Source organism: Lichenostomus cassidix, chromosome 20 (assembly GCF_008360975.1).
Source record: "Lichenostomus cassidix isolate B80296 chromosome 20, HeHo_3.0, whole genome shotgun sequence".
In the NCBI taxonomy this organism is placed as follows: domain Eukaryota; kingdom Metazoa; phylum Chordata; class Aves; order Passeriformes; family Meliphagidae; genus Lichenostomus; species Lichenostomus cassidix.
The window spans coordinates 12,811-27,104 of NC_139500.1; positions in this window are offsets into that span (position 1 = coordinate 12,811).

The window sequence follows — 14,294 nt, forward strand, 5'->3', positions numbered from 1 at the left end:
TGTGTACATATATATGCTGCATATATACATATGTGTGTATATATATGTATGTGTGTATACATATGTCTATATGTGTATATATATATGTGTCTGTATATATATGTACTTGTGTCTATATATGTGTAAGGGTATATATACATATGTGTGTGTATACATAAATGTGTGAGGATATACATGTGTGTCTATGTATATATACATATGGACAACAAAAACAAAAAAAAAAACCAACAAAAAAAAAAACAAAAACAAAACAAACAAAACAAACACAAACAAAAAAAACAAAAAACAAAAAAAACAACAACCAAAACAACAAAAAAAAAAACAAAAAACAACCACCAACAAAAAAAAAACCAAACCAAACCACAAAACAAACAAAAACAAAAACACGTATATATACATCTGTGTGTATATACATATGGTGTATATATATATGTCTGTGTATACAGACATATGGCCATATATATACATATGTGTGTGTATATACATATGTGTGTGAATATATATATGTATGTATATGTGGGTGTATATATATATATATATCTGTGTGTCTATATATATATGTGTGTGTATATATATGTCTCTATGTGTATATATATGTGTGTGTATGTACATATATTAGAGTATGTATATATGTTTCTGTCTATATATACATATGTGAGTGTACACATATATATGTGTGCACATATATGTGTGTGTGTATATATACATTTCTGTGCATATACATATATGTGTGTGCATATACATACGTGTCTGTATATGTATCTGTATATATACATATGTCTGTATACATACATATCTGTGTATATATCTGTGTGTCTAAATATATGTGTCTGTGTGTATATACGTGTATATATATACATATATGTCTATATATATGTCCGTGTATATATATCTGTGTGTGTGTACATATATGGTGTGCATATTTATATCTGTATATATATGTGTCTGTATACATATATCTGAGTGCATGTATCTATATGTGTATATATATACATATGTATGTATATATATGTGTGTATATATATGTCTGTCTGTATATATATAGTGTGCATATATATATCTGTATATATATATGTGTGTATATATATGTGAGTGCATGTATCTATATGTGTATGTATATACATATCTGTGTATATATATGTGTGTGAATATATATATATGACTGTCTGTATATATATAGTGCGTATAACATGTGTGTATCTATATGTGTATATATATATACATACGTAAGTATATTTATGCAACCAAATACGTGTGTGCATATATACATATGTGTGTATATACATATGGTGAATATAAATATTTGTATGTATACATACATATGTCCGTATATATACATATCTGAGTACATATATCTGTGAGTGCATATATATGTCTCTGTATATATATACATATGGTATATATAAATATTAGTCTGTATACATCATATGTGTATAAATATACATATGTGTGTATATATATGTATCTCTGCATATATATGTCTGTGTGTGTATACATATATATGGTGTGTATACACAAAAAAATATGTGTGTGTATATATATGTGCATATATATACATATTGTAACATATATACGTGTGTATATATATGTGTATATGTGTATATATACATCTGTGTATATATACATGTCTGTATATACATATGAAATTTATATATGATGTGTATATATATATGTGTGTATATATATACAATGTCTGAAACAAAAAAAAACAACAACAATGTATATATACATACATATGTCTGTATATATATATGTGTGAAAACATATGTCTGTATATACATATGTTATATACATACATGTATGTGACTATACATACATATGTATATATACATACATATCTCTGTATATATACATGTGTGTATATATACATATGTGTATATATACATATGGTGAATATATATATTTCTGTGTATACATACATATGTCCATATGTATAAATATCTGTGTACATATATGGGTGTGTGTATATATATGTCTGTGTATACATATACGTGTGTGTATATATACATATTTGTGTGTATACATTCATATGTGTGTATATATATGTATGTGTCTATGTATCTGTGTGTGCGTCTATATATATGTGTGTGTGTATACATATATATGGTGTGTGTATATACATAAGTGTGTATATATATGTGTGTGTATATATATGTGTGTGTGTGTGCATATACATGTGTGTGTATACATATATACATGTGGATATATATGTGTGTCTGTGTATATATACATGGGTGTATATATACATATGTCTGTATATACATATGGTATCTTTATATATGTATGTGTGTATATATACGTGTGTGTATATATACATATGTCTGTATATACATATGGTAAATTTATATATATATGTGTGTATATATACGTGTGTGTATATATACATATGTCTGTATATACATATGGTAAATTTATATATGTATGTGTGTATATATACGTGTGTGTATATGTACATATGCCTGTATATACATATGTTATATTTATATATGTATGTGCATATACATACATATGTATGTATACATACATATGTCTGTATATATATATGTGTGGGTATATATATATATACATGTGTGGATATATACATATGTGTCTGTATACATACATGTGTGAGTACATATATAGCTGTGTGTATATATATGTCTGTGTATATATATACAAGTGTGTATATATACATATGTATATGTATACATACATATGTGTGTATATACATATGTGTATATATAAATGTGTGTATATATATATGTGTGTATATATGTGTGTATATATACATGTGTGTGTACATAAACATACGTGTGTATATACATATGTGTATATATACATATGTGTGTATATATACATGCGTGTGTATATACATGTGTGTATATATACGTGTGTCTGTATATAAACATATCTGTGTATATACATATGTGTATATATACATATGTGGGTATATATACATGGGTGTGTATATATATACATGTGTGTATATATGTCTGTATATATACATATGTGTGTATATATACATGTGTATATATACATATGTCTCTATATATATATGTGTCTGTATTTATGTGTGTGTATATATACATGTCTGTGTATTCATACATATGTGTGTATATATACATATGTATGTATATACATATGTGTATATATATACATATGTGTGTGTATATAACCATATATGTCTATATACATGTCTCTGTATATATACATCTGTGTATGTATATATATGTCTGTGTAGATCTATATATGTGTGTATCTATACATAGGTGTTTATATATACATGTGTGTATATATGTCTGTATGTATATGTGTATAAATACATATGTGTGTATATATACATCTCTGTATATATATATGTCTGTATATATATGTGTGTGTGTATATATATCTGTGTATATATACATGTGTGTGTATACATGCATATGTGTGTATATATACATATGTGTGTATATATACATATATGTGAATATATACATATGTGTTTATATATACATGTGTGTATATATGTCTATATGTATATGTGTATAAATACATATGTGTGCATATATATGTGAGTGTATATATATGTCTATATCTATGTGTGTATATATACATGTGTGCGCATACATACATATGTATGTATATATACATATGTGTGTACATACATATGTGTATATATATACACGTGTGTATATATATGTGTGTGTATATATACATCTGTGTATATATACATATGTGTATATAAACATACATGTATGTCTATATACATATGTGAATATATATACATATGTATGTGTATATATATGTATGTGTATATATACATGTCTGTGTTTAAACATATGTGGTATATACATATGTGTATATAAACACATATGTATGTATATATATGTGTGTGTATATATACATATGTGTGTATATATACATGGGTGTGTATATACATGTCTGTATATATGTCTGTATATATACTGCACGTGAATATATACATGTGTATATTTACATATGTCTGTACATATATGTTTGTGTATATATACATGTATGTGTATATATATGTGTGTATATATACATGTGTGTGTGTAAATATATATATGTCTGTATATATGTGTGTGTGTATATATGTGTGTATATATACTTACGTGTGTACACATACATATGTATGTATATATACATATGCCTGTTTATACATATGTGTATATATATACATGTGTGTATATATATGTGTGTGTATATAGATGTGTGTATATATACATGTATGTATATATACATGTGTATATATGTACATGTGTGTATATATGCATGTCTGTATATACACGTGTGTGTATATATACATGTCTGTATATATACATGTGTATATATAAAGATATGTGAGTATATACATATGAGTACATATACACATATGTCTGTCTGTCTATATATATGTCTGTATATATGTGTATGTGTATATATATGTGTGTAAATATACATCTGTATGTATACATACATATGTGTGTGTATATACGTATTTGCGTGTTTACATATGAGTACATATATACATGTCTGTATGTATATATATATGTCTGTATATATATGTGTCTGTGTATATATATGTGTGTAAATATACATGTGTGTGTATATAGATGTGTGTGCACATATACGTTTATGTATATATACATGTGTGTATATATACACGTGTGTATATATACATGTCTGTATATATACATGTGTGTATATAAACATATGTGTGTATATACATATGAGTACATATCTACGTATCTCTGTGTGTATATATTATGTCTGTATATATGTGTAAGTATATATATCTGTGTAAATATACATCTGTATGTATACATACATATGTGTGTATATATATATATGGGTATGTGTATATATGTGTGTATGTGTACACTTATAGTATGTATACATATGTCTGTGTATTTCTATGTAGATATATATACACATGTGTGTATATATATGGGTATGTGTATATATGTGTGTATGTGTATACTTATAGTATGTATACAGATGTCTGTGTATTTCTATGTAGATATATATATACATATGTGTGTATATATACATATGTGTGTATATATATGTGTCTGTATATATACATATGTATATATACATATCTCTGTGTATTCCTACATATGTGTTTTTATATACATATGTGTGTATATATATGTCTGTGTATATATATGTGTGTGTGCATATATATGTGTGTGAGTATATATATATGGTGTGTATATAGATATGTGTGTATATATATGTATATATATGTACATATGTGTGTATATATATGTGTGTGTGTATATATATGTCTGTATATATACATATGGGTGTATATACATATGTGTATATATATACATGTGTGTATATATAGATGTGTGTGTATATAGATGTCTCTGTATATATTCATGTGTGTATATATACATGTGTGTATATAAACATATGTGTGTATATACATATGTATATATATACATATGTGTATATATATATGTGTGTGTCTATGTATATGTGTGTCTATAAATGCATATCTATGTATATATACATGTGTGTGTATATATATGCCTGTATATATATGTCTGTGTGTATATATGTGTGTGTATGTACACATATGTGTGTATATATATATATGTGTATAGATACACATGTGTGTAAATATATATGCGTCTCTGCGTATATATGTGTATGTGTATATATAGGGTGTATACAGATGTGTGTCTATTTCTATGTATATATATATATATATATACATATGTGTGTATACACACATATGTGTGTATATATATGTGTCTGTATATATACATATGTCTGTATAGATATCTCTGTGTATTCTACATATGTGTTTAAATATACATATGTGTGTATATATATGTCTCTGTGCATATATATATGTGTGTGTATATATACGTCTGTGACTATATATATATGGTGTGTATATATATGTGTGTGTACATATATGGATTGTATATATATGTCTGTGTACATATATGGTGTGCATATATATGTGTGTGTATATATACATATGTGTGAATATATATGTGTGTGTATATATACATATGTGTGTACACACGTGTTCATATATATATGTGTGTGTATATATACATATTTGTGAATATATATATGTCTGTATATATACATATGTGTGTACACACATGTGTTCATATATATGTGTGTGCATACACACATATGTGTCTATATATACATAAGTGTCTATACATATGTGTGTGTATATACATGTGTGTAAATATATACATATGTATGTATATATACATATGTGTGAATATATATGTGTGTGTATATATACATATGTGTATATATGTATATATGTGTGTATCTATACATATGTGTGTATCTATACATATGTGTATATATGTCTGTATATATATGTGTGTGTGTATATGTATGTGTCCATCCATACATGTGTGTCTATATACATATGTGTGTATATATACATGTGTGTGTATACATACATGTGTGGGTATATATACATATGTGTGTATATATACATGTGTGGGTATATATACATGTGTGGGTATATATACATATATGTGTAAATATACATGTGTGGGTATATATACATGTGTGGGTATGTATACACATGCGTGTATATACGTGTGTGTATATATGTGTGTATATATACATATGTGGGTATATATACATGTGTGTATATATATATGGGTGTGTATATATATGTCCGTATATATGTGTGTATATATACATGTGTGTATATATATGTCTGTATATATGTGTGTATATATACATGTGTGTATATATATGGGTGTGTGTATATATATGTCAGTATATATGTGTGGTGTATATATATGTGTGTATATATACATGTGTGCGTATACATACAGATGTGTGTATATATACATACGTCTGTATATACATATGTGTATATATATACATGTGTGTGTATATATATGTTTGTGTATGTATACATGTGTGTATATAAACATATGTGCATACATACATATGTGTATGTGCATATATGTGTATAGAAACATATGTGTGTATATACATATGTGTATATATATACATATGGGTGTGTATATAAATGTGTGTGTATATATACATATGTGTGTATATATACATGGGTGTATATACATGTGTGTATATATATGTGCATATATATATATGTGTATATATATGTGTGTATATATGTGTGTGTATATATATGTGTGTCTCTATATACATGTGTGTATATACGCATGTGTGTATATATATGTGTGTGTGTATATATACATGTGTGTATAGAAACATATGTGTGTATATCTACATATGGGTGTGTGTATATATATGTGTGTGTATATATACATGTCTGTGTATATATACATATGTGTGTATATGTACATGGGTGTGTATATACATGTGTGTATATATGTGTGTATATATACATATGTGTGTGTGTATTTATGTGTGTGTATATATACATGTCTGTGTATACATACATATGTGTGTATATATACATGGGTGTGTATACATACATATGTTTGTATATATACATATCTGTGTATATACATATGTGTATATATATACATAAGTGTGTGTATATATATATCTGTGTATATATACATATGTGTGTATATATACATGGGTGTGTGTATATATACATGGGTGTGTGTATATATACATGGCTGTGTGTATATACATGGGTGTGTGTGTATATATACATGGGTGTGTATATATACATGTGTGTGTATATACATGTGTGTATATATACGTGTATATATATATACATGTGTGTTTGTATATGTGTGTGTGTATATATACGTGTGTGTATAGAAATCTATATATATGCCTGTATATATAGATGGATGTATACAAGTACAACCGTCTGCTCACGCTTCCGGACTGAAATTTTATCCACGCTTTCTAGTACCTCTCAAACCTCATACCTCGCTCGCCTACGTTGCATCCCTACCATCAAAAATGCTCTCGTTTCCAATTAGCAAATTAGCAAATTGCACCGCTACCAAATGCTGAAAGCGAATACCTTGCGGGCTTCTCGGAGGATTTCCGCTGCGCCTGTCCTACGCCTCGCCGTTTAGCTTCAAACTCTTTACATTGGCCTTACGGGAAAAAAAAAATTAAATGCGACGCTCTCCTTTCTTATGACACAGCGCCTCGCCGGGCGCCTTAGCCGATCTACGATCCTGAACGTTACCTCGGCCCGAAGCGCGCCTCTCCGCGTCTTCCTCGGCCCCGCTTCCGTTCCGCTTTCAATTATTATTAACGCCTGGGAATTACAATTATGCCTTTCCATGCCGCTCTGGGACTACCGTCCCTTCCCGGCAATCCCCGTGCTTCTTATCCTTCCCTCGGCCCGATGACGCGTCTGCTTCCCTTAAGATGCCCTTTAAACCGTCTGTAAAGCTCCTTTCTTTTTCTATAGGCCCTTTGAAAGCCCCGTTTCTGTACCCGCGCCTTTCGGGAGGTGCGATTCGCTAAGGCTCTCGCGTTTAGCGTCCGGCGTTTGATCGAAAATTTCCGAAAAATGTTTTCCCGTCGGCGGAGCCCGGCGTGTCGTCTCGGAGGTGGTGGCGCCGTCGTCCCGTCCCCCGAACTTTTTAACGCTTTAAAGTCACGTTCGATTCCGATGGATACGGGCTTGATGGGACCATTTTTATATCTATTCCGACACATTTTAAAAACCTGAAAAATGTTCTCTAACGGCGAGTACTACCTCAACTTTTTACTTCTACCCGCGCCCGCCGCTTTCTACGGCTCCACGCTGCCGGCTTCTGGCCGGATTCTGTCACGTCATGACCGAGATAAGGAACTAACGCTTCACCAGTCCTACCTCAGTGTACACGTTTACTACCGTGGAACGGAGCGATTCCGATTCCCGGGACCCGACTTTGCAAATGCGGAAATGGCTCAAAACCGTAAAATCCATTTTTTTAATTTCGATCGGGCGCCTAAAGTGGTCACCTAGAGCGAGAGGTCCTGATTTTTTCCGTACAAAACATGGCGGCGGCCGTAAAGGCGCGGGCGCGTCCATTATTATGGCGGCGCCCGTTTCGCACGTGCGCGGTGCACTGGACTACCAAAATGGCGTCGGCATCGCTCGAGCATGCGCAGTGCAGTAGACTACCAAAATGGCGGCGGCATCACTCGAGCATGCGCGGTGCACTGGACTACCAAAATGGCGCCCGCATCGCTCGAGCATGCGCAGTGAAGTAGACTACCAAAATGGCGGCCGCATCATTCGAGCATGCGCAGTGTACTGAACTACCAAAATGGCGTCGGCATCACTCGAGCATGCGCAGTGCAGTAGACTACCAAAATGGCGGCGGCATCACTCGAGCATGCGCGGTGCACTGGACTACCAAAATGGCGTCGGCATCACTCGAGCATGCGCAGTGCAGTAGACTACCAAAATGGCGGCGGCATCACTCGAGCATGCGCAGTGTACTGAACTAACAAAATGGCGTCGGCATCACTCGAGCATGCGCAGTGCAGTAGACTACCAAAATGGCGCCCGCATCATTAGAGCATGCGCAGTGTACTGGACTACCAAAATGGCGTCGGCATCACTCGAGCATGCGCAGTGCACTGACTACCAAAATGGCGGCAGCATCACTCGAGCATGCGCGGTGTACTGGACTACCAAAATGGCGTCGGCATCACTCGAGCATGCGCAGCGCAGTGCACTGACTACCAAAATGGCGTCGGCATCACTCGAGCATGCGCACTGTATACTTCCAAAATGGCGGCCGCGGAGTCCCGACCCCTAAAACGGCCATTCGGCTGCTTGGCGGGCTTCCCCGGCGCTGCGGACCGGTGCGGAGTGGCCTTTGAGGGCCCATGGAGTGCGCGCTGCGGTTTGGCGCGGCCGCCGTTTTGTCCCGAAACCGATCGGCAAATTACGTTCTTTTTCCGCCTCTCGCGCGGTTGCCGCCGCCCGTGGGTGAGGCGGACGGCATATAGGACGCCTCAGCAGCTGTTTGCGGCGAGCAGAAATGTCCCAAAAGCGCGAAATCCGACTTTTTAATTTCGATCCGGCCCCTATTTCGCACATGCGCGGTGCACTGGACTACCAAAATGGCGTCGGCATCACTCGAGCATGCGCGGTGCACTGGACTACCAAAATGGCGTCGGCATCACTCGAGCATGCGCAATGTAGTGGACTACCAAAATGGCGTCGGCATCATTCGGGCATGCGCAGTGGAGTGGACTACCAAAATGGCGTCGGCATCATTCGGGCATGCGCAGTGGAGTGGACTACCAAAATGGCGGCGGCATCACTCGAGCATGCGCAATGTAGTGGACTACCAAAATGGCGGCGGCATCACTCGGGCATGCGCAGTGCACTGGACTACCAAAATGGCGTCGGCATCACTCGAGCATGCGCAGTGTAGTGGACTACCAAAATGGCGTCGGCATCGTTTGCACATGCGCAGTGCATTGGACTACCAAAATGGCGTCGGCATCGCTCGGGCATGCGCACTGCACTGGACTACCAAAATGGCGTCGGCATCACTCGAGCATGCGCACTGCACTGGACTACCAAAATGGCGGCGGCATCACTCGAGCATGCGCAATGCACTGAACTAACAAAATGGCGGCGGCATCACTCGAGCATGCGCAGTGCACTGGACTACCAAAACGGCGTCGGCATCACTCGAGCATGCGCAGTGCAGTACACTTCCAAAATGGCGGCAACGGAGGCCTGACCCCGAAAACGGCCATTCGGCTGCTTGGCGGGCTTCCCCGGCGCTGCGGACCGGTGCGGAGTGGCCTTTGGGGGCGGGTGGAGTACGCGCTGCGGTTTGACGCGGCCGACATTTTTTCCCGACACCGATCGGCAAATGCCGGCTTTTTCCGCCTCTCGCGCGGTTGCCGCCGCCCGTGGGTGACGCGAACGGCATACGGGACGCCTTCGCAGCTGTTTGCGGCCAGCAGAAATGTCCCAAAAACGCGAAATCCGACTTTTAATTTCGATCCGGCCCCTATTTCGCACATGCGCAATGCACTGGACTACCAAAATGGCGTCGGCATCGTTCGCACATGCGCGCTGTTGCCGACTTCAAAAATGGCGGCCGCGGGGGTCTTTTCTGAGGGAATATACGTCTACTGTGCCGCCTGAACGAAATGCCGACTCCGAGGGTGCCACCGCCGCATTTTACGGGCTTTGCGGGCTTCTGCTGAAGCATGCGGTGCTCTGGACGGCGCGGGGGGCTGGCGGGATCCGCCTGTGCCGGGGCGGGCACCGCCGCCGTCGATTATACGGCGGACACGCCCCCCCGCCCCCCTCGGCACCCCCCCCGCCCCTCCAGGCCCCTTAGAAGGTGGCCCTCGGCACGCAGCGGATGGCGGCGGCGGTGGCGGTGGCGACACGGGTCGGGGCGGGGCCGCCGCGGGAGGGGGGGCTGACTCGGCGGCCCCCAGCGCGGGGAGGGAGCGCGGCGAGGGAGCGCGGCGCCGCCGCCTCGGGGCCCCGCGGGACGCCGCTCCCCACGGACCGCACCCAAAATGGGGTGACGTCCGGCGGCGGGGGAGAACCGACAGGGGAGGGAACTTGCCACGCGGGACGGGGCCGCCCACGTGCCGCGAGCGACGCTTTTTTCCGACTACAAACACGCAAATACCCCAAAATTCACCTGCTTCGGAACGCGCGACCCCCTCTCCCTTTTAAAGCCCGACGCAAAACTGCGAACGACCGCCTCGGCTAACACCGCACACACAAATAACATATACTACTTACAAAATACACATACCTATACTCCAACATATTATTACATAGATTATACACTAGCAACCAGCTATATTGCTCTGAAGATTTATTTTTGCATACCCTTTTTTTCCTCTTCAGGACACTACATTCATGCCTGCAAAAAGAAAAAAAAATGTACAAACCCTTTCACATTGGGTCAATTAATATCATTTCTTTCTCTTCTTTAGCAAGTCAAACCACCTGCTTCTACAGCGCTTCTGAACTCCATTCTGACTCTTGGCAAGAAATTCTTACGGGCCTGACATTGTGGCTACAGCTCTGTGATGATCCACGTGAAAGGTGGGTGCTTTCTTCAATTATCCTTTCTTCAATGCAACACTTCCTTTTTACTATCTATCTAGGTCATCTCCTTCATTTTCATAACTATATTTGGAAGGCACTGTGTACTGGGCATTGCCCATAAATGTCCACCCAGAAAGGTAGACAACAGCTTTGCTGCAAGGCAGATAATCTTTTCAATATTCCTGCAAGAGCTGGCTTACCTGCATTTGGTAATTATGGAACATGCTTCAGCTACTCCAGCGACAACACGTGAACAATTACTTCTTACTGATAGTGAGGCTCAAAAACGACGCTTCTGAAGCAACAATGCACTGCAGGCACCTGGACACATGTCCTTCCCTTAGGAAAAAAACCTCCAAGTTCTTTCCCTCTTCCCTGCCTTGCTGGTACCAAGCACAGAAAACTGCACCTGAGGGAAGCTTGGAAGCCTGTATCCTCTGACATTTTGCACTTGGTTAGAGCTTTTTTTTCATACCTCTGCATACTTCTGAAAATTACAGTTCCTCTTTTACAACATAGCCAATGTCCACACTTACCTAGAAAGAGGCACTGGGATTTGTTTTCTGTAAATTCATTCAGGAAACTCCTTGTTCTTTCTCTCTCTCCTTCATGGCCATAGTTTCCCAAAGAATATTTAGCAGGGCCTTTTTGCTTTGATACCCTCTATTTCATTTCCATTTCATTCCCTAAATTCTTTACATCCTGAAACTTTTTCTAGTACGTGGAAGAGCACAATCATAAATGGACAACAGAAAAATTGTAGAACTTCTCTAGCTCAAGATGTTGTTTTTCACTCTTTATCTATTTGCTCTTCCCATCTCATAGCTGCTCTTTTCCATGCACCTTTAAGGGCCTGCAATTCTCACTGCTGCGGAAGGACTTGTGAACTGCTACTTCCCTACCTTGCTCATCGGAGCACGGAATCCGGTCGGAAGGTGCCGGTCCGTCGGTGCGCAAACCTCCAGGTATGGCTAGAAAGAGTAGAAAAAATTCATTAAATACTTTCCCTTGGAGAACAGTTACCATGCTTTGCAAATCTGGCTTCATACATAGAAATATTGGCACATCGAGTCTGTATCAATTTCAATACAGAACAGCATCGCTTTAAACTCTTGAAAACTTCAGGGTTTGGATGATGTTGCTACCACTTCCTACATTACAAATGTGGCTATGCGGATCTCAAAACTGGTACACATGTCTCCAAATATTTTATCTCATACTGGACGGTACATAAGGTGCTTAGCCTTATACCTGCACATGCTTATTACCTGCGTGTGAACTGCATACCACGTGCATAGCCTGCAGAAATACACTTCAGGATTAATTCTGATTCGTAAGGCTCCCTTACGTGAGCCTTACAGAACTGCACCTCATCCATTATCCATGTACAGAAATTTGGCTTTCAAATGGCCTAAGAGAAAAAAAAATAGTTTTGCTAACTCTTTCAATGCCATGTTAAAGGAATAACATAGCTCATGTTGATGAGGAAACAATAACTGCAATAACCATCCTCCCCTGTTCCCTGTATGACACACTGAAAGATGGTTCAGAAGGTTTACTTCAACCACTGTAGGAAATGCCACACAGCTCACATGGTGGCCGATTCTCAGCCTCTGTTCCGCTCACTGTATCACTCGGCCAGATCAGAGAGAAGCAAGTAAAAAAAAAAGGAAAAAAAGTTTAAAAAATATTATCCCAAAGGGAACATTTGCAGGTGGTGGTTGTAGAATTGTTCCATCTGAACGTGTGAGCGGCCCAGGCCACGCTTCTGATAGAACTGTTTGGTGTGGATGAACTCATGTCACTGTGACCAAAACATATGAGCGATACTTTGCTTCCCTTTATGCAATTAACACCTCTCTGGTCACCACAGTTCTGGTATTAGGTTAGCCTGAGATGCTGCCGTCTGACAGGGATCCTTCTCAAAACCTAGGGAGAAAACTCAGGTTTATATGTCAGCACCTTCACTGATGACTTCTTTACAATTCAGTGGCAAGACGTCCTTCATCTATTTTTGTTATTTGCCACGTAAGCCACACAAGATATTTATTCTTTGAAATAGGACTCTGACATCTCTTCCCTGAAAAGGTTTTCATCATTGCTCATAAGTGTGATCTCCCTCCCTCTTCCTGCTGATCAAACCTGGCTCAAACCACTGCCTCTTTTCAACAGCTAGGAAATCCTTGCACACACTGGGCACAACACACCCAGGAGTCCAAGGCCAGCCTCAGGCCTAGTTCCTAGCAGCTCCTGTCTGGCACAAATCCTGACATTTGCACAACTTTACAATACAAAATCGCACATTTCCCCATGGGAACCTGGGGGCAACAATGGC